This window comes from Mastigoproctus giganteus, chromosome 11, assembly GCF_048544385.1.
Source record: "Mastigoproctus giganteus isolate SK-2022 chromosome 11, ASM4854438v1, whole genome shotgun sequence".
In the NCBI taxonomy this organism is placed as follows: domain Eukaryota; kingdom Metazoa; phylum Arthropoda; class Arachnida; order Uropygi; family Thelyphonidae; genus Mastigoproctus; species Mastigoproctus giganteus.
In genome coordinates, this window is record NC_143585.1 from 75,582,161 (window position 1) to 75,606,893 (window position 24,733).

The 24,733-nt window shown below is 38.7% G+C and overlaps 1 protein-coding gene across 1 annotated transcript in view; it reads right to left on the reverse strand.

Moving 5' to 3' along the window:
- LOC150078136 (cadherin-like and PC-esterase domain-containing protein 1) overlaps positions 1-24,285 on the reverse strand; it is a 168,449-nt gene extending 144,164 nt beyond the window's left edge. Inside the window, exon 1 of the mRNA XM_090385077.1 lies at positions 24,172-24,285. The gene's annotated coding sequence lies outside the window, so the exon portion shown is untranslated. The remainder of the gene's footprint in view (positions 1-24,171) is intronic.
- Between the last annotated feature and the right edge of the window lie 448 nt (positions 24,286-24,733).

Genomic DNA, 24,733 nt, shown 5'->3' on the forward strand with positions numbered 1-24,733 from the left:
TTTGTACATTTTGTTTTCTAGCATTCTGGTGGCCAGGTGCAGGCATCCAGTACTTTTAGTTGATGACATTTTTCACAAGTAATAGTGAATGAGACATAGGAGCGATATCTTGTTTTCAAAGGATTCACAGCCACCTTGATCCCTGTTTGTTCCTCAAAGAATTTAGGCATATTATCACCTGTTGTGGATGGTCCAAATCTCTATATGAAGATTCTCGACTTTGCTTGGATGGATGGTGTATTGTATATGGTCTCCAATATATTGGATTGATCTACTCTTTCGGCTTTGTTGAGCCATGCTTGGGTTGCTCCTTGAGTAGGACTAGCCCTCTGGGCACCTGTTTTATTTACAAAACTATCTTTGCGAGAAGTTGGATCGTTAAGCATTGATGTTCCTCCGAAAGGGGATTTAGGTCGCAGTTGTCGGAATGATGACTTCTAGAGACAATGTGTGCATAAATACATCTGTCATTAGTCTCAGAACGGATCTTTAGCCTAGATACGGAGTAATTTGAGAGGCTTATATCAGTGAACTCTTGTGAATCAAGGTACTTGTATGATATATAATCATACAAGTACCTTGATATAAATATGTATGATATAGATTATATATCTAAAGCAGCAATATAAGGTTGAGATTTAGTGGTTTGCTTTAGGTTTTGTGTGACCATCAAGGTATGCTGACACCCTATCATTTGGTACACCTCGTTGGGCGTTTTGATGGTCGGGTTGTATGGTAGAAGGCTTGATTACAGCGGTGAACTTATTTGTGACTGCTTGTGCTTTGAGTTGTATTTCTTCGAGCAGGGCTGAGATTTGTGTTTTAATTTAATTTATTCAATCTCATTAATTTTATGAGAATCACATAATCATTACTTATCTGCGGGAAATTTTCCACACGCATTAAAGTTGTCACCGTTTGGCAATACTTTGTGATCGAGGTGGCTACGTCGTTTATAATTCCTTCAGGGTGGCATGAAACTGCCATAAGTTGCAACGGAGGAGTGGAGGGTGTGCTGTCAGTTGTGGAGGAACAATTGTCGCCATTGGCGATTTGTACCTACCTGCTGATTGGTAGTTTTCCCGTTTGGCGCTTTCGCTGGGGTCTGCTAGGGTGGTTTTTCTTCCAGTGTAGATGGAGTAGTTATAGTTGATGCGCAGGGCATTTCATAATATTTGGAAGGTGCGCTTGCTCTACTGTTGTTTGGCTCATTGACAGATATTTCCTTGTATGAAGAACACGAAAAATTACGTCTCCGTTGCATGTTTGTCATTTTTAAATCATTTTAAGGAATGATCCACAAAAAGCAGAACAGCACGTAACACGGACAATGCATATTTCAGTGCTTAATTTTTTTGCATAATTTATTTTCAGCAGCTGTGGTAAGGATTTCATTTAACTCTGTCAGATTTATACGTCTGATGGAAAATACAACTATTTGGAAGTGTAGCAATCTTAATTGACGGAACTGTAATTCAGCGAACTTGTGAGCGCTCTTAGGAATGCAGATAATCTGTTTGTCAATTACTAATCACTGATGAGTTCCCAGGGATCAGTAATTGACACATATTACGAAGGACAACTGACTGCTCTCAAGTACTATCCCACAGCTACATTATCTCGAAAGGATTTCATCCGTACATCTTGTAAGAATGAAATCCCTTATTCCACATTCCACCTTAATATCTAGTCCTTTATCTAAACCTCGGTATTCCAATAAACGTACTAAGGCTGTACAAGGTAAGAATGTTGTATAGCGTTTGCATCCAAATCTCTAGGTTCACTTACTATACACCAAATCGCTCAACAATTATAAAACAGTTAATCAGTCCGAACTAGATTTTGAACAGGCTAAATGTGGAAAACTTGTTTCTTATCCAAACGGTATTCGAGTATTCTGGTTAATTGGCCGCAACTTCTGTATTGTACTGCCACTTCTGTTAAACCAGATGGGCATGTTGCCACGGCCACCACAGATAAAGATAAAGCTGCCCTGCATGCATCCTACTTTTCCAACTCTTGTATTGAGGGTCTTGGTAAACCACCTCCTACCATTCCCAATACATTCCACTCAATGCCTTTTGTGATCTTCCATCAAAAGGATGTCAGAATAATTAGTCGACGCCAAGAAAGCACCAGGTCCTGATGGCATTTCTCCACTTGTTCTCAAAACCTGTGCTCCTGAGCTTACTCCTGTTCTGTCGCCATTTTACACTCTTATTCGACTGGTGTTTTTCCTTCTGATTGGAAATTTGCTCGTATCCAGCCATTTTCTTAAAAAGGGTGACAAATCCTCCCATACAATTATTGTTTCATTGCACTTCTACTCTTTCTAAAGCAACTTCTGTACTGTACTCCCCGCTCCCAGAAATCTATTAACCACCAAATCCTGAATAATCTTAACCTTCCATCTGATCAATGATTATCAATGTGGATTCCGTCAGAGTCGATCCACTGGTTATACACCAGCTTGTGTTGCTCATATGGACAAATTCAGTGAAAAAGTGTGAAACTCGAGCATTTTCTCTTGACTTTTCAAAGGATTTTGATTGTGTTTTTTATGTAATAAGTCTTCTAAATAAGCTCCCATGTTATGGATTTCTGACAATTTCCTGTAATTGGGGCTGCTCATTATGGGTGATGGTAGATGGTTCTCTGACTTCTCCACAAATGCTGGTGTTCCCAAGGTTCAGTGCTTTCTTCCACTCTTTTCCTCTTAATTAATGACCTTCCATTGACTGGAAATCCTATCTATAGTTTTGCTGGTGATACCACATTGCATTCCACCTTCCAGTATGACAAACCCTGCTCTGCGAAAACAGCTTGAACTTCTCGAATATCCACTACCAATTCCTTAAATGCTGATCTCCAATTAATTCTCCAGTGGGACGAAGATATAGTTAATTTCAATTTTGTGTTTCTTATATCTCGCAAAAAGTATTCTTTTGCTCCTATTCTTATCTTCGACAGCACTCAGATTTCTAGACAAGATCACATAACTTTATTAGGGATTGTCCTGATCTAATCTCTCTTGGAATAAGCAAATCATAAATATTGCTTCCTCCATCTAAAAAAACTGGGTTTTCCTTTTCGTTCTCTGTGTTACTTTTCTTCTAAACAGTTGTTTACTGTGTATAAATTTCAAATCTGCCACATCTGGGGCGGTGTTCCCATTACTTTCTTCAGGCTTTTAGACGCCATTTAAAAGAGGGCAGTTAGGTTAATTAATGACCCATCCTTTAAAAAATCTCTCCATTGTGTCTCGTAGACATTCTGTTTCCGCTGCATGCCCTTTCTATAGATATTAATGTACACTTCCATGGGGACTGTTCTTCTCAACTGGCTTCTATAATTCCCGCTCTCTTTTCCAAACCAGTCCGAACACGTGCCGTAACTAGTCAGCATCTTTTTATTGTCCAACTTCAAACTCACAGAACCCTCATTTATTCCTTCAACCTTCACACGTATTTCCTGAAAACAATCTACAGAAATTCAAGTCTACTATCAACCAGTAACTTCTTTCATCTTGTTATGCACGTACTTAGTAATATACATTTTAATATCTTTGATGTTTGGGGTTTGTCGGATGAAAAACCATAAACTAGTTTCCTTGATAAACCAACTGAAATAGTGTAGACAATGGTTAAATTCTGCTGATATGGCTTCGCGTGCACCTATTCGTTTGTCTGTGTGTATTGTGTACTCGCCCGTTGACCTCAAGCATTTCTCCTTCAAGAAATAAATCTATGGCATGAAGTTCATTAACCTTTTCATGAACTTCTTTGTGGTAATTGCTATTACCAAGTTGGGATGGAGTGTTTCTGTCAGATTAAAACCCGTTTTCGTTCTAATAGTTCATTCCATTTGTTCCAGTAATGAGAAAGAGAGTCATTCGTTAGTCAAACGAGTTGAGAGAAAGAAAAATCTCTAATCAATCAAACCAAAGCAAGCAGGTGAATAGTTTCTCATTTCTGCTGATTCACTAATCTTACTAACAAGCGCAGTGCGTGTGGATATTCAATACTTCCCCTCAGGAAACCCGCACATCCTACGAAATCTGATATTTTAAAATCTTTCGTTAATTCGGTAATATTCTGGTTCCTATTTGCTTAAGTTTATTTTTCTCCTGCTCTACATATACTTTTCAAGTCTGTCGTCAATCATTCATTTACTCATTTGCAAGGGTGGATGATAACTTCAGTAGATTTAATGGAGGTTTTGGCCAGATAAGATAAAAGAATAACAAGCAACTTCTGGCTACCCTTTTGGCATTTTAAATTGGAGGCCGTGACTTTATTATACATGTTCATGCAAAATTCAAGACTATGGTCATTGTACTACATACATGGGCCTGTTTGTTGGTTAAATCACACAGGAAAAAGGTTTTCCTTGCGCACTACCTGTACCTGAGCAACAACAAACAGTATTTATTTATTAATTTTATAAAAAAAAGAGTAAGTACATTAATCAGTGACTTGACAATTTAATTAATGACTTATTTGTAAGTGAAGAATGATTGACATTGATTTTACATTAACCCTAAGCTCTTGTTATTATGCTCGCAACATAATCAGGGCCTATCTTACGCCTAGGCAAACTAGGCATGTGCCCACGGCCCGTATTTTGAGGGGGCCAGTAAATGGCAATGGACACAGCCGAAATCGTAATGCGTGACATTGTAGGAGCTACGATGGAGTCTCGAAGGAGTTTTGCCAACTACATTGTCGACATTTTAGTAACAAGCGATATGATAAAAGTATATTTAGGTCTTATTTCTGACTTGCTCGCGACCCCTCGAACTTATTCCGGAACCCTCAGTGAGGCCGGAAACCTCTGTTTTACGTAGATGGTGTATTTTCGTTTTTGTCATTTTCTGTAGCGAATTTTTGACATTAAAAACGTTTTTACTGGCGTTATTCCAAAAATTTTGTAACGAAAAACCGTCATGCGAAAAGCGTTACGAAAATTTATTCCATTTTAATTTATCTTCTACTGGACCAAATTTAATGAAATTTTGTATGGAGCTTCATCTTAGCTCTATACTAGAGGAAAAACTTTCAAACCTCTGAAAAGTGCAGTAGTTTTTCCAGGATAGTTGAAAATATGATTAAGGAAATTTTCTCATGGGATAATGTGGATGTATAGCATATCATTGGAAAGCCAAGGAAGTTAGAAACAGAAATATTAAGGTCTTAAGATACAAAAAACTTTCGGAAACTGAGAAATGCATAATTTGAAAACGCATCTGGTTTCAAGTGACCTGGTGTTTTCAGATTGAATGTAATTTTTTTCTTTACAATTAAACTCTGAAGCTGGAAAAGAGTTGCGCACATTTATGAAAACATTCTTCAACTTGGACATGTCATCAGATCTTTCGATAAATACTACACATAATGCAACAACTATGGATGGTGTATTTAGTCGTGAACTCTTCAATAAAAATTATATATCCTACTTTAGTGATCACAGACTAATACTTTCAGTAACCGATATGTAATTATTATTAATAAAATAAAAACATTGTTATATTATTATCCATGAATTTTATTAATATCTGAAAATTAAAACGTTTTTAACGCCTGCCGATGACTCTTAAATGTAAAACACGTTAAATATGCTAGCGGCAGGACACATTATGTACCTGCTACAGAATTGTCAGTATTAATAAATAATATTTCAAAATATATATTATAATTTTATTTGTTTTGATTTTGTCTTGTAGAGTTTCAAATCATTGGAAATAACTGAATAAACATCTTATTTTGCAATATAACTGAGTGTCTAAATAACTAATATACTCTCCTAATTAGTCACCTTTCTGTGTTTAATATTCCTCAAGTTAAGTTTTGTTTTGAAAATATATTCATCTGTATCAAATAACAAGTGTTCAACTGTATGGTATTGAACAAACAGCCACCTCATCTTAGAGCAGAACAGTATAATATCAGTAATTTAAAAAGCAGTTTCAAGCAAGAATTATTGACAAGATGACTTTTTTGAATGCGCCATTGGCGCCAGAACTTCACAAAACGGCACCAAAATCTATCCATCTATCAATATTATTAATCCAAAAACATTAATGTCATTTCATAATAAACATTTTTACAGGGGCCCCAAAAATACCCGCATATCCTCTAGTTAGGCTAATGGAAATAAGAATTTACCCCTGTAAATGTGCTTCCACTGCAATGTTGTTAAGGTTAATGGGGAAGCTTCACTGCACTTTCCAACTTCAGAGTTACTTTTAATGCTGTTTTGTTCTACCGCTGTCAGCTTTACAGCATCCATTGTAAACACTTCGAAAAGAACTTCGATGTCCACGTTTTCTTATCAGAGTGCCTCTAAAATGTTCCCAGTTTTGTTTTTAATCACAGTTTTTCAGATCGGCGTGTTGTGTGTTGTACGTACATGCCCCGATAAAATTGACAGTAGCTACAACGATTATGCTCCAGTTCCTTTTGACAGATTTACTGCCTGTTCAGTCATTCTGGGACTTCGCTAATGGTGTTTCTTTTCTTGGTAAACCCTTACACAGAAGAAATTGCTTCACTGCTCGTTGCTTGATAACACAGAACAACGCTCATAGTTAAGAAGCAATCTCCGAGTGATTTGTTGATGCTTCCTGCGGGTTTGCCTTTTAATGTTTCCGTTTAGGTAAGGAAAGCGAATCGAAATCCAAGATCTCTTTGAATTAAAGTCTGAGACCATAAATAAATATTGAACTGAATAAAGGCAAACTAATTCTGAAGACAGAGCTGAAAGGTTTTGGTGATCTCAATATTAATTCTTCCCTCCAATGTTAATTTTTTTTAAAAATCTTCACTCAGTCACTGATCCGTATATTAGCTCTCTTAATTATCTTTATCATTTGTTTATTACGCTTACTGGCACTAATTCTCGCCAACAGTTCTTATTTTGATCTTTACTAATTCTCTTCGTTAGCTCTCCTTACTGTAGTCTTCACAATTAAAATTATATTAAGATTTATACACTAACGTGTCAAAAAATTAGAGACATTTTACAACTGGCAGATAACTGCACGACGGTATGCAAATATAAATTGTCACATGGTATATTATCAAATGTTCTTTGTATCAGACAAATACCTTACGATTGTCTGAGGTTTTTTGTTATTCCTGGTTTCATGAGACGACAGGCGAATTTTTGGTTTTCAGAAAAGTCCTATTGTTGGAGCACATTTACCAAGAGCCACAAATGATAAAAAATCGCTGGTGTGTCGAGAGAAACCATCTCAAAAGTACACAATGAGTGAAAGACTAAAGGAAAATGCGGCTCTAAAAGGAAGAAATGAGCATCAGAATGTCCAGTGTGTAGCAAATGACTGGATAGTTCAATTTAGGCAAAGAGAGAGAGACCCATTTCCAACTGAACTATACGGCGGGAGTTAAACTCTGGGATTTTTAGTAGTGTGCTTATAAGAAAGTCACTTCCTTCTGCAAAAATCAAAAGGTGCTGCCATCAATGCCAAGACGGGATTATGGAACAGTTGGAAAGGATCACGTTGTCTGACGAGTCGCGATTTACCCTTTTTTGCACCAATGGTAGGTTGAAAGTGTGGTGTGAATCTCATGAGTCTATGTATACAGACTGTCTCATATCCACCGCTCAAGCGGCTGGAGGTATGTTTGTCGGTACGGACTGAGTCTGCTTATACCGTCGGAAGGTCATATTATCTCCATTGAATATCTTTTTTGTTGTATCGGACCAATTTCATCCTGCATCCACCGTGTGAAAAAAAAAATCTGAATGGTTCGAGAAACATTTCAGACATTTGTCCTGGCCGTTTAATTCCTCCGACTTGAATCAAATTGAAAACGTTTGAGATACGATGGGAAAAAGGACAGTTCGGTTTAGTAGTTCTGTACCGATCAGAATACAGCAATTGACAAATATCCTAAGGGAAGCATGCCCAAATCTGGAGGTAGGCTCCCTAAGTGCACGGCTGTAATTCGAGGAAAAATGTGGCCCTATAGCAGATATTGAATAAAGGTTTCTAATTTTTTGGCGATTGAGTATGTATGTAAATAGGTTTCTGTCTTTGTGGATGGTGAAGAATTATGAATAAATAGATAGGAATTTTGTAGTAAAACTGATTAATAAGCAATGAAAGTTTTTAATCATAGAAAATTTACAATTGAAATGTTAATGCTAATTATGAATATTTATAGTTGAAAATACACCCCGCTATCAAACGTATTCTGATACCACCAAGTTGGGGAAAAAAGCACACGTTTTAATGACACACATTTAAGATGCAGACCCACCGTTGATCCATCCATGTAATATCAGTGATTCCTCTTGGAACACTTTCGCCGTTTATTTTATCAGGCAACTGAATTTGTGCCCATTATTTGCTTCAGAGCAGTCGTTCGTTAAGCTGAAGAAGGGGAAGAAGTATTTGCCACGCCTTGATATTAGGCTTTCTAGTTAAACTAAAAGCGTTCCATCGAATTCTGGTTCCATCTGGACACTGGGCCTGCTAGGGGAATAATTGGACTGTTTTCCTCAAACCAGATTTTTACACTACTTGCTGTGTGGGATAGGACATTATCATGCTGGAACATGGAAGGGAGGCCTATTCCCACGTAATTGTCGAAGATATCATTATACTACTCGACATTGATGAATTTTGCCATTATAATCAATGGCTCGAGTCCAAATCCACACGATGATTCGCCTTTAAATCTCGCTAAGCCCTAATAAACTGCATTAGATTATGCTTCCCAGGCATTCTCCACATCCACACTCAATTGTCTGATAGCGCAAGTCGTCGTTGTACTGGATCTGTTTTGGCTCTTACATCGTCCAAGAACGACCGGCTTGGCTCTACCGAAAACGGCATCTGGCTTTCATTGATATAAGTAGGACTTGCGAGAGGCAGCTTTGCCATGAAAACAATGCCGTACAGCTTCATCCTGACTATAAGCACAACTACCAGAACTTCTGAAGATATCTGGAGCTCAACCTAACTCAAGGATGTTTCGCTTGATTGTTCGTTTTCACCACTTTTATCAAGGGTCCGCAATTCATTTCATCGTTTTTGATTAAGTGCCTAGTCACAAAGAAAATTGTTACCTTACTTTTCAAACAGCCCTCGTAACTTGAGCCTATAGAGATTTCGTTTGTGTCTACACACCTTCTGCCCATCACCTTCTGAACAGAAGTGTTCTTTTCATGGCCTTCTGAAGAGTCCCAAAGGTGTGAAAGTCAGAATGTGATATATCGGGACTGTACGAACAGTTTCACTCCCTCGCAATCGAAACTGATTTTCCAAACTCCGTGAGTACAAAATCTAGTCTTAGACTAAGGTACATGTACCAACTGACTGTGTCACTGAATTGTTTGTAGATATACAGATTGCAGCATGTATAAGGGGCTCACGCTGTGCTGTCGGCTCAGGTGTTGGCGTAGTTATTAACCTTACTGTAGTGACGAGCACACGATCCCCAGGAGCAGCTGAACTGTACTCTATCAGACACAAACTTGAGTAGAAGGGAAATAACTTTCCTCGTTTTGATCTTCCGATAAGATGCCATTGCCAGTCATTCTTTTACAGACTCGCCGAGAAAAACCAAAAAGCTATTTTACGCTGTAACCAGAGAAAGGGGAGGGACGTCATTCGATCTAACTAACACGACTATTTACTTACTGCTGATTGATAGCTCTGACTGTTTGCGTTCATCGTTCTGTCGTGTCTCTGTTTTAACTTTTCTTCACTTCCTCAGTTTTCTTGCCAAAGGAAAATTCTCGTGTTTGTCCTCCCTGTCCCTCCGGCACTGTTCCTGCTTCGTGTTTGAGCAGAGTTGTTCTCCTGCAGCGAAAAACCCCGAATTTCTTTCTCCTATGGAACGTTTTTATGTTTCTTTCATTTATTCTTGTCATCTCTTTCTTGTTTCTGTTTGCAATTCTTATTTTTTTCTTTATCTTTTTCTGTCCAGTATTTCGATTATTTTCCTCTTATTACCCTTCCTGCCAGGTTTTTCCTCTTCTCCTATCTTTTTTATCTGTTTCCTTCCCGTTTTTTTCCCTCCTTCATAATTTCAATATTTTGCGCAATAATTTCGCTTAATCACCGTGTTTTCCTTACTATCAGCATATTTCTCTGAATGATTTCTTCATTGCTCCAGGGATGAGGCTGTCTCTTCGTCGTTTTAACGTGGTACATTATTGTGGGCTGTTCAAAAAGTAGTGGCAACACTTCTACGTATAGGCGCTCGAGAGTAGGTACAAAGTGGGGTAGGTTACTTATAAAATGAGACTACAGCTGTAGTCTAATTTTATGTAATTCTATTTTAACTAGAAAGTTGTTTGCTAGAAGGAGAAGTGTGAGTACGTGGTGCAGGTGCTCTAAGCTGTATTTGCGAAGCAAGAGTAGCGCTCTTAGATAAAGATTGAAGGAGTATCTCGGGGAAATGCAAAGGAATGTTTCAGCAAAATCATGCTGCTGATAGTATCAGACGTCTCTCGCATATTTGGGATCGAGTTGTTCAGTGGGCTGGGATTATTTTAAGGAAATGTAAACGTCAGACGTTTACATTCCCTTGTAATGAAACTCGTTTTTTTGTAATAGATATTTCACCATTACTTTACGAACAACCCTCGAGAAAACAGTAATTACAGCAAAGACAGATAGAGAGGTGTAATGGCTTATTCTGTACTTTTAATTAAGAGTGCGCACAACACATCGATCAGCCAACAAGAACAAAACCTGACAATCTTCTTTTCCCCCTAAGTAAACGGATTAGATCCTAATGCGCTCCTAATCGATTGGCGTTTGTTCGGACATGTCGGCAGTATAACTGTTTACTACCGTCGTAATGCACGATGTGGGGGAAAGCAATTTGTAATTACAGTTCGATCTAACAAAACTACTTTAAAATTAAAGTACTGATGTCAGACTGGACATCGGTGCTTTAATCGATATTTGACCCGCGTATCCTATCACTCCCCAGTCCCTCAGTAATTACAACCCCCGTAGTGTTGGGGTGTCATTACGTATTAGTACTGGATGATCAGTGGGTAAGCGTGGACGCCTTCTGGTGTTCATATTAATTTTAATGAAATCACATTCCATGGGTTTAATAGTCTCATTACGAAGTTTGCTATACAGAAGTACTTGGGTAGATTTTTATAGATTGAATCAATAATACTTACCCTAAAACTATCTTAAAAATCTATATTTATACGTATCCTAAGTTGCGGGCCTCTGTGCCCCACAATAAATCCCAAATCCCCTAATCATTACAGAGCTAGCCATCACTCTTTGATCAATTGGAAGAGACATCTTCTTGGTTCATCTAACAGATTCCACAAGGCTTAGAACAAAATATAGGTGGCAGCTTGGAATATGTTCTCTTATATGATTCAATATTTAGTGAATTTTCAGAAGCAAGTCGTAACATCCCTCTAAAACCGACACTAAAAATGCCCCAGTAGATTTTCTCTCTTCGAAGACTTCCACTCAAAGGGATTGGGATCGTAAACATTTATTACATCTTTATTGTGCATGCCAGAAAAATGAGATTCGTGCTTAAATACCACTGATGCTGTTGCGATGGATATACAGAGTTTCTATAGCCCATTAAAAGCAGCATTCCGAATCTTTTTACCTCCTCTCCTCGCAACAGTTTAACAATCACCTGTGAATTATGACAGCGGGTAGTTCTTGGTGGAGTTGGACTCAAGACTATCTTCATACCTGCTTTCGGGTATATACTTTATTAGAAAATTACTCGCAACACCACCTTTTGAAGATAGTCTACATGCTGGCCTAAGAGAGCTTAGAAAATAGCGATTATTTAAGTACAGTTTAAGAAACTAACGATTCTATTCGTTGTGGTCTCCTTAGTCAAAATATTTAGCTGCATGACTGCAAATTTCTTGAATTAGTATTTATTTGTACGCTTAAAATAAAATATTTCTTCCAACGAGAATAGTAGTGCTTTAAACTAATTACCGTATTAAACTAATTACCGTATTTACTAGTGGAATTTTATATGCAAGTTTTCTAAACTTGCTCCTGTTTCCTGCTCCTGTTTAGAGTTTTCTAAACAGGAGCAGGGTTGAAGGAGACGCCAGGCATTAATGTGTACGATATTTATTATAAAAAATATTTAGTGTTACCGTTTTGGATTAAAATCCTTCATCATGATTCCGTTGCTTACCACAATAATCAGATGCGTACAAGTTTCTTCATTCTTCACGTATTGCTCAGAACTGCCTGAGCGTGCGTGTTTATGTGCGGTAAAGGCGAAATTTCCGAGGGATTTCCATCGTATCGTAATCACGGAAACCGAACTCGCGCGCTTGGCTGTTACATGCACAGACAAACTCACCTGTCAATCTGGCTTCCTGCACAGGGCGGAAGGAGAAAGGGTCCCTCTTCAGCACGCTGTCCGTTCTAATGACATTCAAGTTTAATTGGGCTTGGATAATGCTCATTAGGAAGCTTTGTTGGGAGAGGACGCATCATTAAAGATTCAAAGTGCAATCATCAGGATTAAGTGGAAGCTATTACTCCACTGATACGGAGAGTGCAGTTTCGTTGTATCAATTAATCCTTGTTGTTTTAAGGGGGAAGACAGCAGGGAGGGAACAAGCTGGAAATGCGTCTATGGGGAGTGGGTAAAAGAAAAGGCAGTAATTAGACCGGAAATCTCGGAGAAGGTCTTTGTTTATTATTGCTAAAAGATCGTTTAATTAGTGCAAGTTCTAAAACGTGTTGCCAACATTCAAAAAATAAAAAGACGCAATAATGCAGATGATAATCAGGTTAAAAGAAGAGCTGGAATTATCACATTTAGAGATTGGAGTAACCATGGAAACATATTGATGCTTTTTTCCTCCATACATATAATATTCATGCTGCTAATTAATTGCAGTTATCAGTTTTTTGCGATGGGACATTATACAAGCGTACGTATCGTAATGCACTTCCGATAAAAATAAGTACTTCCGGTAAAAAAAGGAAGTACCCTGATTGCTCCTAAATGTACAATTTCAAACAAATTTCAATTTTTAGTGAATAAAATCGAGTTCATAGCCAAGGAAAGAAAGTATTGTTAAAGTAAATTTATGTAAGCGAAGGAGAATTTTTTCTTTAAAAATATTTTTCCTTATTCACTTAGTGCAGTAATGAAAGCAACACGGAGCAGTTCAAGGATATCAGACACTGCTCCCCGTGGGGAGGTGTAAAGATTAATGGTTATGGCTGCATGGCAAAGCTCGGGACGGGCTGCTACAATGTGGAAAGGAGAACCCCTGTCATGCGTTTGTTTCATGCACATATACATTAGTAACTTTGTGTAAAGTGTCGTGCGAAAGCTATTACTGTTTAGCGAAGAAATGTGAGTCTGGAATGGTGCCAGCGTTTATGGAGGAGGAGGAAGAATAGAGTCATACGGAGGAATATGATACCACGCCTACAGTGACACCTAGCTCGTGTTTGCCAATCTACCTGTCAGTATTGTGTTGGAAGTGTGGTGTCGATTGGTCGTGTTTTATAGCCGCGCATATGTATACCACGTTTTTCTCTAAGAAGAAAATTCTTCATATGCAGAGAAGCACTTTTCATGATGTTAATAAATAAATAAAAAAAAAACACTTTCAAAATCTCGGTTGTCTGTTAACTTGGTCTGGCAAGTCTAAGTTACAGTGACTCATCAGCAGATGTTTATCCTAAAGCCCAGTCGATGAACTCGTTCTGTACATGACTGTCTGGAAACTTTCAGACATTGCTGTAATAATATACGAATTATTCCTTTTGACCTTTAACTTCTTAATAAATATGAGAAATTCCTTGTATAGTTCAAAAGCTCTTCCACGAGAGGGAGCTGAAAAGCTTTAAAAATTAGTTTTTAAGATTTTAATGTCTTAAATTAAAGGATAATGCCTGGATGAATCCAGTGATTCTTCTGATAACTTTGTTAAAAGTCCGATGTGGTAATTTTGGTTGTTATTTATACCACCAGATGGCATGGTCAATGGTAACATTGCTATGAATATTCTAGTATCATTGCTATTAAATATGCATATAGAGATCGCTTTGAAATTGTTTTGGGACGCATGCAAGAGTTCGTGTACAACTCCTCTCTCTCTCTCTAACCTTAAGCTTGGAGATTAAAAAATTCTTCGCATGCATCTTGCATTTGACATTTTCAGTATTTCGATAAAAGTTTTGTTCTCTGTTAAACTTTGCATAATTTAAAAGACCTCTCAAATGTCAAACTATTGTATAAAACGCTTGTTACGCATTATTGGAGCCAGAGGGGGAAGGGTTGATTGATCTCTCTTGTGGGAGCAAAGGTCACACGTGCGTATGTGTTCACGAAAAGGAGATTTTTCTCGGGAGCTCACTGTATAACTTTGTCAGAAACCTTCCTTGAGCAATAAATATGTCACACGAGACCTCTATTACGTGTTTAATTAACAGCAAACCTAATTAAGTGTTTAATTAATCTGAACGAAGTGTGTAATTGGAAGGAGTCGAGGAGGAAAACATCGAGATTAATTTATGTGGTCCGTGCACTAATCTCCAATCACAGTCGCTCTTGCATGTTCTTATTTGGGTCTGCGCTTGAAATAAGCTCAAGGTCTTTGCCTTTCATTTCTAATACTGGATTTCAGGTATCACGTTTCATCTCGGGGTCATTTGCACTTCTTGAACTTCCGTTCAAGAAGATGAATATTTGATGTATCTACATCGGTAGGAGCATCAAATATTCAGCCACGATAAACAACCATGGTTTTCTAGTGCAGCTCAGCCTTGTTTATATTATTGGAGAGCATATTCGCGTGGCTTTATAGGTCTACTTTTCACGCTGTCAGTTGGCTTTCATTCCGAAAGATACATCCGCGGATCTTGATTGGTATGTCCACTGTAAATAAATATCAATCACGCGGAGTCTAAAAATCGAAGCAGGTAAACAAAAGCAGTAAGCCATTTATCAAAATTTCAGAAACATCACCCTGTATCGGTACTGTGACGCCCCCTAGGAATAGATGACAGTCGTACAAGGCCTTGTCCAGGCATTAATATCAGCGAGGCAATTTGTCACCTTCTTCCTTACTGGAAAGTCATTCGTGGCTCTGGTGTGCGCCACTGGATACTCTGGCAAGGCTTAAGCAAAAGAGGAAGAATGATGGGAGACCAAGGATTAATATCGGAACTCGTGAGAATCTGTTTATATGTGCTGCTGGTCCGAAGTTTCTGTGTGTCGTTGAAGAAAGTTTAGTGTATATCTTTGAAAAAACGGTGGAAACGATAGATGTCATGGAAATACTTTCTGTGGAAAAAATTCTTCACGGAATATATTTCTTGGCTAAATAAATTATATATGTATATTTTTTCGATAAGATGGGAAGGAACAGTTTTCGATGAAAGCAAATGATATATTCATGTTTTTCTGAAACTGCAGGAGGAATACTTTATGGTGGATAAACCATTTTTTTAAACCTAAAAACTGTTCTTCAGTGAAACGTTATCGTAAATTTGTTCCAGTCGGGTATGCTTAAATCAGAGACGAAATTCTTTGCAAGTTCAATCATTTTCACATACTTATTTCAGAGGTGCTTTCCCTTCTGCTTGGAAATTTGCTCATATCCAGCCAGTTCCTAAAAAAGGTGAAATTCCTCTCATCCAATTATCGTCCCACTGGACTTCTACTCTTTCTAAAGTAATGGAGAAATCAATTAACCACCAACTCTTAAACCTTCCGTCTGATCAGTATGGATTCTGTCAGTGTCGATCCACTGCTGATATTCTGGCCTATGTTACGCATCTATGGACAAATTCAATGGAAAAGTTTTAAACTGAATTTATATAATTGCATTAGATCCTACCTCTCTGATGGAAAAATCAGGGTAATTGCACCCTTCCGGAATCTGACAAGATCGGTCCGCAGGGATCTGACCTGGGGCCGCTCCTGTGGAACATTGTTTTTGATGAATTCCCGGCACTCGACTTGGGTGACGTCAACGCACAAGCTTTCGCGGATGATCTCGTCCTAACGGTGCCAGCGAGCTCTAGATCACAGTTAGAAGCCCATGCGAACCATGCACTGCAAGTACTCCAGGACTGAGCAAACCTGCATACACTGGAGATTTCCCCGACCAAAACGAACTCAATTCTACTGAGAGGAACACTTAACATCAGACGGCCGCTCCAGATAAAAGTAAGGGGAAGCACAATCAAACTAGCAAAACAGATGAAATACCTAGGCATTATCCTAGATTCCAACCTGTCCTTTAAACAACACCTCTTATATCTGAAGGAGATGCTGAGAAAATACGCAGCACTAGTAGTCAGAGTAACATGCAAAGACTGGGGACTAAACAAAAGAACATTGTCCCTCTACTATAAATCAATTTTCGTCCAAGCAATTACTTATGGAGCCCCAATATTGTACGCCAAAGCAAGAACCGCAGTAAATAAAAGAATCCTCGAAACAATACAGCGAAAAATACTCCTCACCATCACCAGGGTGTGTAACACGGTGAGTACCTGTGCGCTGCAGGTCCTGGCAGGAACTCTCCCTCTGGACCTGGAGGTGGCGAGATGTGGGTTGATGTACTACCCGGCAAAGGGAACACCGACCACGTTTGACACTTTTACACTGGACCCTACAAACAACCACCGAACGGAAAAACAGAAAATCATGGAACACCTGAAAGAAACTTGGCAGAGGAGATAGCAAGAGACGACCAAGGGTGAAGTCACACGGAAATTTATACCCTACGTAGACAAGACCTATCCAAAAGCTCCCAAATGGTTCTACCCGGGACTGAACGCCACCTTCCTCCTGACGGGCCATGGGCCCTTTAACGCAAAACTTAATGCACTCGGACTGACCGAGGACCCAACTTGCACCTGTAGCAATATGGAGACGTGGCAACATATGCACAAATGTGAATGCTATGAGGAACAAAGATCAGTACTCATCACCAGTATAAAGTTCGTACCAAAAGACAATGAGCATCACCTCCTGGATTCGGAAGACGAGTACACCGCGTTCAGCCGCTACGCCAAGGACATCTTTAACAGACGGAGAACGGAAATCGCTATCCGCAACAATACGGAAACATCTGAATAGAAGAACTCCATTGAAACTAACCAAGGAGGAGACATTCAAGACTACAGCATGAACATATCGCATGACTACAACCGATCAGAGGAAATTACCAACAAAGTTACCTCTCCATTCATGACCTGGTGCAAATAGCCAGGACTGATGCTCTCAACGAATATGACTACCTGAATTGACATCAAAGCAGTACTTCAAACTGAACCGAGTCATCACTCCTCTTCCTGACCCCATAAGACGAACACGAGACTAGTGAGACACTGAACCAAGACTGTGACCTACCTGAAGTGACACTGAACTGAACATCTGAAGTGATTCTGAACTGGCAATCAAAAACCATGACTGTGACCGCAGCTACGCTGTTGCCTCGCCTTTTGGAGGCGCCTCCGTAGCCAGGTGGGAAGGAGCAGCAGTGCGTAGCACACACACTTCTTGATTAGACCGGGGTTCGAGCCCGTCCACCAAATACGGAGGATGCGGAAAGGTTAGGGAATGACCACCGCATATTCCGGAGCAATATGGCCTTAGTTGCTAATGCTCCTAAAAACAAATAACTAACAAATAACAAGCCTTGCCTTTTGGCGATCTGGGTTGGACACCTAGTCTGGCCCACTTTCTCTCCATATCCTGGCGGGGAGGGGACGGGACCGTCCCCTCCCCGCCGTCCCCCGTTTACTTCTCCTGGTGCGGCATGGGCATGCCGCACTGATATTTGGGGTCGTCTTCCCTATTGGACCCATACTTCAGTCTTTCACCCCTCTCTCTCTATACGTTACAGTGAACTCCCCACACGACAAAAACTTAAACTTCCAAATTATAACAGCCAATCGTGCATAAATTCTGAAATTTAACCTCATTAGCGAACCACTCCTTAAAATCGCGTTTTTTTTAAATTTATTTATTTATTTTTATTTTTTATTTATTATTATTATTTTTTAGGCCCTAGCCACTGAAATCTCAGGAAATTAGGTGGCAGGGCCTGCCAGAGTAAATAATTATGTTCGGTGTACCTGGTCTGCCTCCACGGGGTTGAGTGTGGGCAACGTTGGGCCCCAGCAGGGGTCTAGCTGCTAAATGGCCAGAGGAACAACGATACACAACACAATACTTCCAAATCCCATACACCTTTAAATCTCTGGCCTTAACAGTGATCTGTTACACCCACAAAGAAAACCACGCGGAGATGGGGAAACCCCTGGTGCCGTTTGACACGAACACACTTTACAATTTACTTTACTTGTCCCCAAATCCTCTCTCAGGCTTCTAGATTCCATTCAGAAGAGGGCAATTTGGTTAATTAATGACTCCTCTCTAACAGAGTCTCTCCACGCGCTGTGAATTTTATATGTCCTCAACAACCACCGAACCTTTTACGTTGGATGAACTGCAGGCTGTCTCGCACAAAGTTAATGTTCAGAAGTGCCCAGGACTAATCTTGTAGAAAAACATTTTTATTATCAGAGTCTTGAAATTAAAACCTTATGTTCTTCTAAACTTATTCAACAGATGCCTTTAGGAAGAAACTTTTCCGGAAATTTGGAAGGTCGCTCTAGTTAAGTTGATCAGAAAGCCGGATAAACCTACTGGAGCGGCTAGATCGTACAGGCCGATCGCTCTGCTGGCTAATTTGGGTAAATTGCTAGAGCGACTAACGGCCATTAGATTGAATACACTACTGGTAGAACAGGATCTGCTTTCAAGGAGTCAATATGGGTTCTGTCCCGGACGTTCCTGCGAGGATGCTCTTGTGGACTTTGTGTCTTCAGTTCAAAATTCGGTACATAATATACCCTGGCCGTTTTCATCGACTACGAGGGCATCTTCGACACCCTTTGGTGGGAGAGCGTCCTGGAGCGTCTCCGATCGGCTAGGTGCTCCAACCACCTTTACCTTTTAATCCGTAATTACTTTGCCAATAGAACCATAATAGTCAAAGCTAAACATAGCCAAATATCAAGATCAGTATCTAGAGGGTGCCCACAGGGCTCTATATTGGGTCCTTTTACATGGAACATGGTGCTGCAGCAGTGGCTCTCCCGATCTTTCGATAACGTCAAAATAATAGCGTATGCAGATGATCTCACCATCCTGGTAAATGGTAACTCTAGGGCCGATCTTGAAACTACCGCAAATTTTGTTCTCCGGGATCTCTACGATTGGACTGTGGCCAATAAGCTTAAAATCAGTTTGTCAAAAACAAAGATGATGATTCTTGGATCAAAGTTGGATATCTCTCGTCTTCCGTTGGTCAAGATCAACAACATTCCACAAATTTAAACATATACACCAACCGTTTATAACTGATTTAATAATAAAATAAAATAAAATGATACAAAAGACTGTAAAATAATATTTGCAAAAAATATGATTATTTACAAAAAACTAATTTACAACAAAAATAAAATAAAATAAGTAAAAAAGTTAAAATATAAATTTAAAATCGATAAAAACACTATTAAAGCTTTCGGAGGTGTCTACCTCCTTCCTCAGCAATAATGAATATTTAAGCGACACGTCCTTAAGTACCAGGTTCACGGCACACGTGGATGACCAGGCGCATACTCGGTAATCCTTTCACTTGTACCAGAACCGGAAGTGGACTGGGGACGTGGAAAACTAAAACGTTTATCTCAGGCAAAAACCACCGCCTCAAAAAGGGGGTGAGGCCTAACTCCCCTGTCTCTGTTCATGCTATTGTTGCCAGAGGATCCAATCCAGACTTTCCAGCCACTTGCGGTCCCAGAATCTATGCGCCCGGTCATATTTAATAATCATATAAATAATCATATTTTTTGCAAATATTATTTTACAGTCTTTTGTATCATTTTATTTTATTTTATTATTAAATCAGTTATAAACGGTTGGTGTATATGTTTAAATTTGTGGTATGAATAATCCCAACCTTAGAGGCCTTATTGCAGATATATCAACAACATTCGTCTCCTCATAGTTAAAGAGTACAAGGTTCTAGGAGTGGTAATTGATTCCAGTCTCAATTTTATTCCTCACTTGGCAAACTTATCATCTAAAATACGAAGATTTACCGGTGCAATTGTTATGGTATCCCGTGCTGAATGGGGGGCTCTCCAGAAAAACTTTTAAGGATCTATTACAATGCAGTTTTCCTCCCTCTAATCACGTATGCTGCCGGTGCATGGTTTCACAGGGCACGGCTCAAACACTTCAAAGCAAAACTCGCCTCATTGCAGAGAACCATCTTGCGGTGTTTAGTTAAGGCATGCAGGACAGTCTCGAAGCAAGCTGTGCAAGTACTAGCCGGAACATTACCTATAGACTTGCAAGTTACTTATAGAGGATTTTTATACAAACTAAAAAACCACATTGAGACCGAATTTCTTGGAATAACCATCAACCTTCAAGATGATGCTAAAAGAGAAAGAAGGAGACTGTGGAACGAGTTAGTTAACATCTGGCAGTCTCGATGGGATAGAGCTCCCGTTGGTGCAACAACGAGAAAATTTATACCACAAGTTTCATTTCTCCTTGATAAACGTGTTCGATTTTGGTTCTGCACGGACATATTCACGTCCTACCTGTTGACAGGATATGGATCGATGAACCAGTCTTTTTAGGTTAAATTTATCACAAACAGACCTCTATTCGTGTGGATCACCAGAGAGTTGGGATCACATCTTGTTTCATTGCTCCCTGTATTGACGATCTCAGACTTCCTCTTCATGCACTTCCTAATTTTCAGCCAGGACAGGAATCGTCTCTGCTTCAAAGCTCGGAATCATATCAGAGTCTTCAGGCTTTCACTCAAGGCGTATTTCTTCGAAGACGTTCAGTGTCGACAGATCTCAATAGAATTATAATAGTCAAGGCTAAACAGAGCTCAATGGTCCTGCTGATGTATAGCTGGTTAGATCCCCTTTTAATAATACATAAACTCAAATCCTCAAGAAGTGAGGATTTGAGTTTATATATTCCTCGGCCTGCAGACAAAATTAAGTGCTTTCTTTCTATTTTTTTTAGTAGCATCACTTTCCTTCTTTTATGTATTTATTTATTATTATAATTTTTTTGTTTACTAATTTATTTGGCTTTTTTATTATTTATTTATTTTTATAAATGTTTTATTTTATTAATTTCGGTTCCATATCCAACACCATGGGTGATCGTGTTTTTTTTTTTCTTCCTCTGGAATGGGGCTCAGAGGATCCTGGCCTATCTTCTGACAACATCAGGTGGGTCAGAGTCACTCTTGAGACAGTACGTGGTTTACATGGACTGGCCCACCTTCCCGTGGTGTGGACGAGTACCCAGAATCATCTGTCCATGTGACTGATGCTTCTGGGTAGCCAAGCGGCCAGAACAGAACAACAGAACACACGCATAATACACACAAACCGACGTCACACACATATCTGGCCTATTTGTAGTGATACTGTTCTTCACAGAGATATGAGGCGGAGTTGAACAAACGTTCTAGGAGCCGCCCTTTACATATACACATGTCCACATCTCCACTCGCTGTTTCATAGACGTGCTGTTTCTGCTGCATGCCTCTTCTACAGATACTTCCATGGGCACTGTTCTTCTGAATTGGTTTCCCCGCTCAAAACAGTCCTAACACGTGCCGCCAACATCCATTTACTGTCCAACTTCAAACCCAAAGAACCAACTTTTCATCTTCCTCATTTATTCATTCAACTGCCGTTTTCTGGAACAACATTCCTTCTTACGTATTTCCTGAAAATTACAATCTACAGAAGTTAAGTCCAATGTCAACAAATATCTTCTTTCGTCTTCTCAACCTCCAACCCAAGCACGGTACTAAGTACTATAGGTTCTAATATCTCTCATGGTTGGGGGTTTCATTAAAAAAAATCAAAAAAAAAAAAAAAAAAAATCAAGGATCAACTCTTTTGCCACGCACATAAATTTTCTTTGAAGTTGTAATTTGTTATCGTTATGCATGAGTGAATCAGTTAATTACAAAGAAGTAACTAAGCGTGTAATACAATACCATTGAAAGGAGTTCAGAAATATGTTTATTTCCTTCATCATTGAAATTCTAGGGGGGAAAAAAGTTTCATTATTGTACCTTGGCATCAGTGCGTATTTATCTTAATATCAATCTAGCAAAGGCAACATCATCTTTATCAAGACCAAACTATAAAGCCATCTATAAACTGAAAGCGCATATTTGCGTGTTATTAGAACAGTCCGTTGTGCAAACACAATTCCAGAGAATTCAATAGTCTTAAAATTATGCGGGCTGTCTTTCCATACGGGTGAACTTAAAACAAGCTTTACTTCCAGAAACAAAGTAGCAAACAGTTAGCTTACACCTTCCTTTGGTACCAAGGCTTAAACTGCTCCTCCTCAGACGTTCGTTTAAACAGTACATCTGTTTTCGTTTCTCAATGAGACTCTGAAGTCATGCGAATTTGAACAGTACCAGTTTTGTAACACGTGACAAAATGAAGACTATCCCTTTTCAACGAGACATCTCTGTAAGACGAGTGTGATTTAGCAAGAGATCCATTCATGTGTTAACTGAAGTTAAAATCGTTAATTTTTCGTTTATCCATCAGATGGAACTGCAGTAGAGTCTTTTTTTTCTTTTCTTTTCAATCGCGTTTATTTTCGACTCTTTTCCTCGTTAGATAAATTTCAAAAAAAAAAGATAATCGCCATTAAGGGAATGTGATGGCGGATTTCCCAGGGATGTTTGAAAATTGTGGGAATCTTTAAGCCATTTGGTGAGTTTCTGAGAGGAGGGAAACGCAGTGGAATTTTCTTTGGTAATTTGCGAGGAACATTAATCAGACATAAGACACCCCCATCCCTGCGCCTTAAAAGGGAAAGGCAACCGATAATGATCTTTTGACGTGTGTCCGACCAAAATAACACCCCCCCATCTATTGAACCCCATTGTGGTAATGGAAACTTGCTGAGGTCTTCTAAACTTCAGAATTATCGAAGTTGGAGGAGTGGACTTTGATTTATTGCTGTTTCAACAAAAAAAATTCTTTTCTCTTTCTGGTTACTTCAATGCGCATGCAATGTATTGTTCTAGACACCTCCATTTTGTATTGTAATTAATAAAGAATAAATAAATTGGTAGCGAACCCCACTTTCGCATTTTGTGTGATTTCGGCTATTGCGCTGATACTTAAAACGACCAATTCTGCGCACTCAAATGAGTAGCCGGCTCAAGTTCCTCCCGTTTCCACGGCAACGCGATTACCTAAGCTAAATAACTGCTTCAACTAAATAGTTTCCCTAAGAAGCTGTAGTTACCTGAATGGTATTTCCCTTGAAACGAAGTTCATGACCTTTTTAGAAGTACCCTGTGTTAACACCATACTCGTGATTAGGTAACTGGAACTATCTGACTTAGTATTTTTCGTTTAACAAAAGTTGTTGGTAACATTTGTACAGATATTGGGCGTGGCATTCTAGGAAAAGAACTGACTGAAGAATGAGACTGGACTGTCAGAGGATAATCCCAGATAATGAACAAAAACGATCTCAAAGTAGATATACGCAATAAGTATATTCTTAGCTGGCAAAATATTAGAAAAAAAAATCTCTCTCTGGCTTAGGTCCGATGAAGATCTATTCATTATTTTAATCAGGGTGTGGAGAGCGTAATTTTGGACACCAGCATCATATATTAAGATTGATTAATATTTAATTATTAATCAAGTTAGCGAGACTGTTATTCCTTCTTATCATAATTATTTCCCAGCCATCTGGATGAACCTTGACTATTTTCATTAATTTGTATCAATTGCGACTAATTAAATATTTAATTTATTTAAAATTTCCTTTAAAATATTTTCATAAAGTTTATATTAAAATCTCTACGAAAGAATATTTTAATATACAGTATGTGGCAAAATAAAACTCGTGGAAACGTTAAGAAGTTTATTAGTAGTCATTGGATACAAACGAAAAGTCTTTAAGGAATTATTTTTGGAAACTTCGATACTCATAATGTACGAAGAACCTTTATTTTATTTGTAATTAATGATGCAGTTTAATTAATATTGTATTTATTATGAAGCAATTTAATTAGTTGAATAAAGATGCTTACGTGTTGAAATACGAAGATCCCCTCCATGCATGATAACGTCCACTCGTAAAATTTAAAAGTTTCTTCAGTGGGACAGCTTCGTTTGTTCCATTTCGATTATAGCAAAGTGTTTCTGTAAGAGAAGTCACCAATATGAATAAAACAGCTTAAAAATATCTTAAAAATTCAAGAAGATATTACACATAGAATGAAAACACCTCGATTAGAACCTCAGCATTATACTAAAATTTAATACACCCCACCCCAAAGCAATCTTTTTTAAAGAAAACAAGATGATCATCAGTTGGCACCTCATTACTGCATTTTTGATCAGATTCTATGCATTTCATATTATGCAAATACCCTTTGTCTGTAAGATTGTTTATTTATATGATAAAAAAAGCGCACAATAGACAATGCCATTTCCATAGCAACCTACGTTTGTCAGCTTCATTTGGCAAGGTGCCAGAAATGGTTATCACGTAGCATCAGCAGAGAGAGAGAGATGAAAAGTTACAAATTTGTTCGGGGGCCAATAAAGATACCGCCATATGTCAATGAATTCTTATCCACGTTCTGAGTG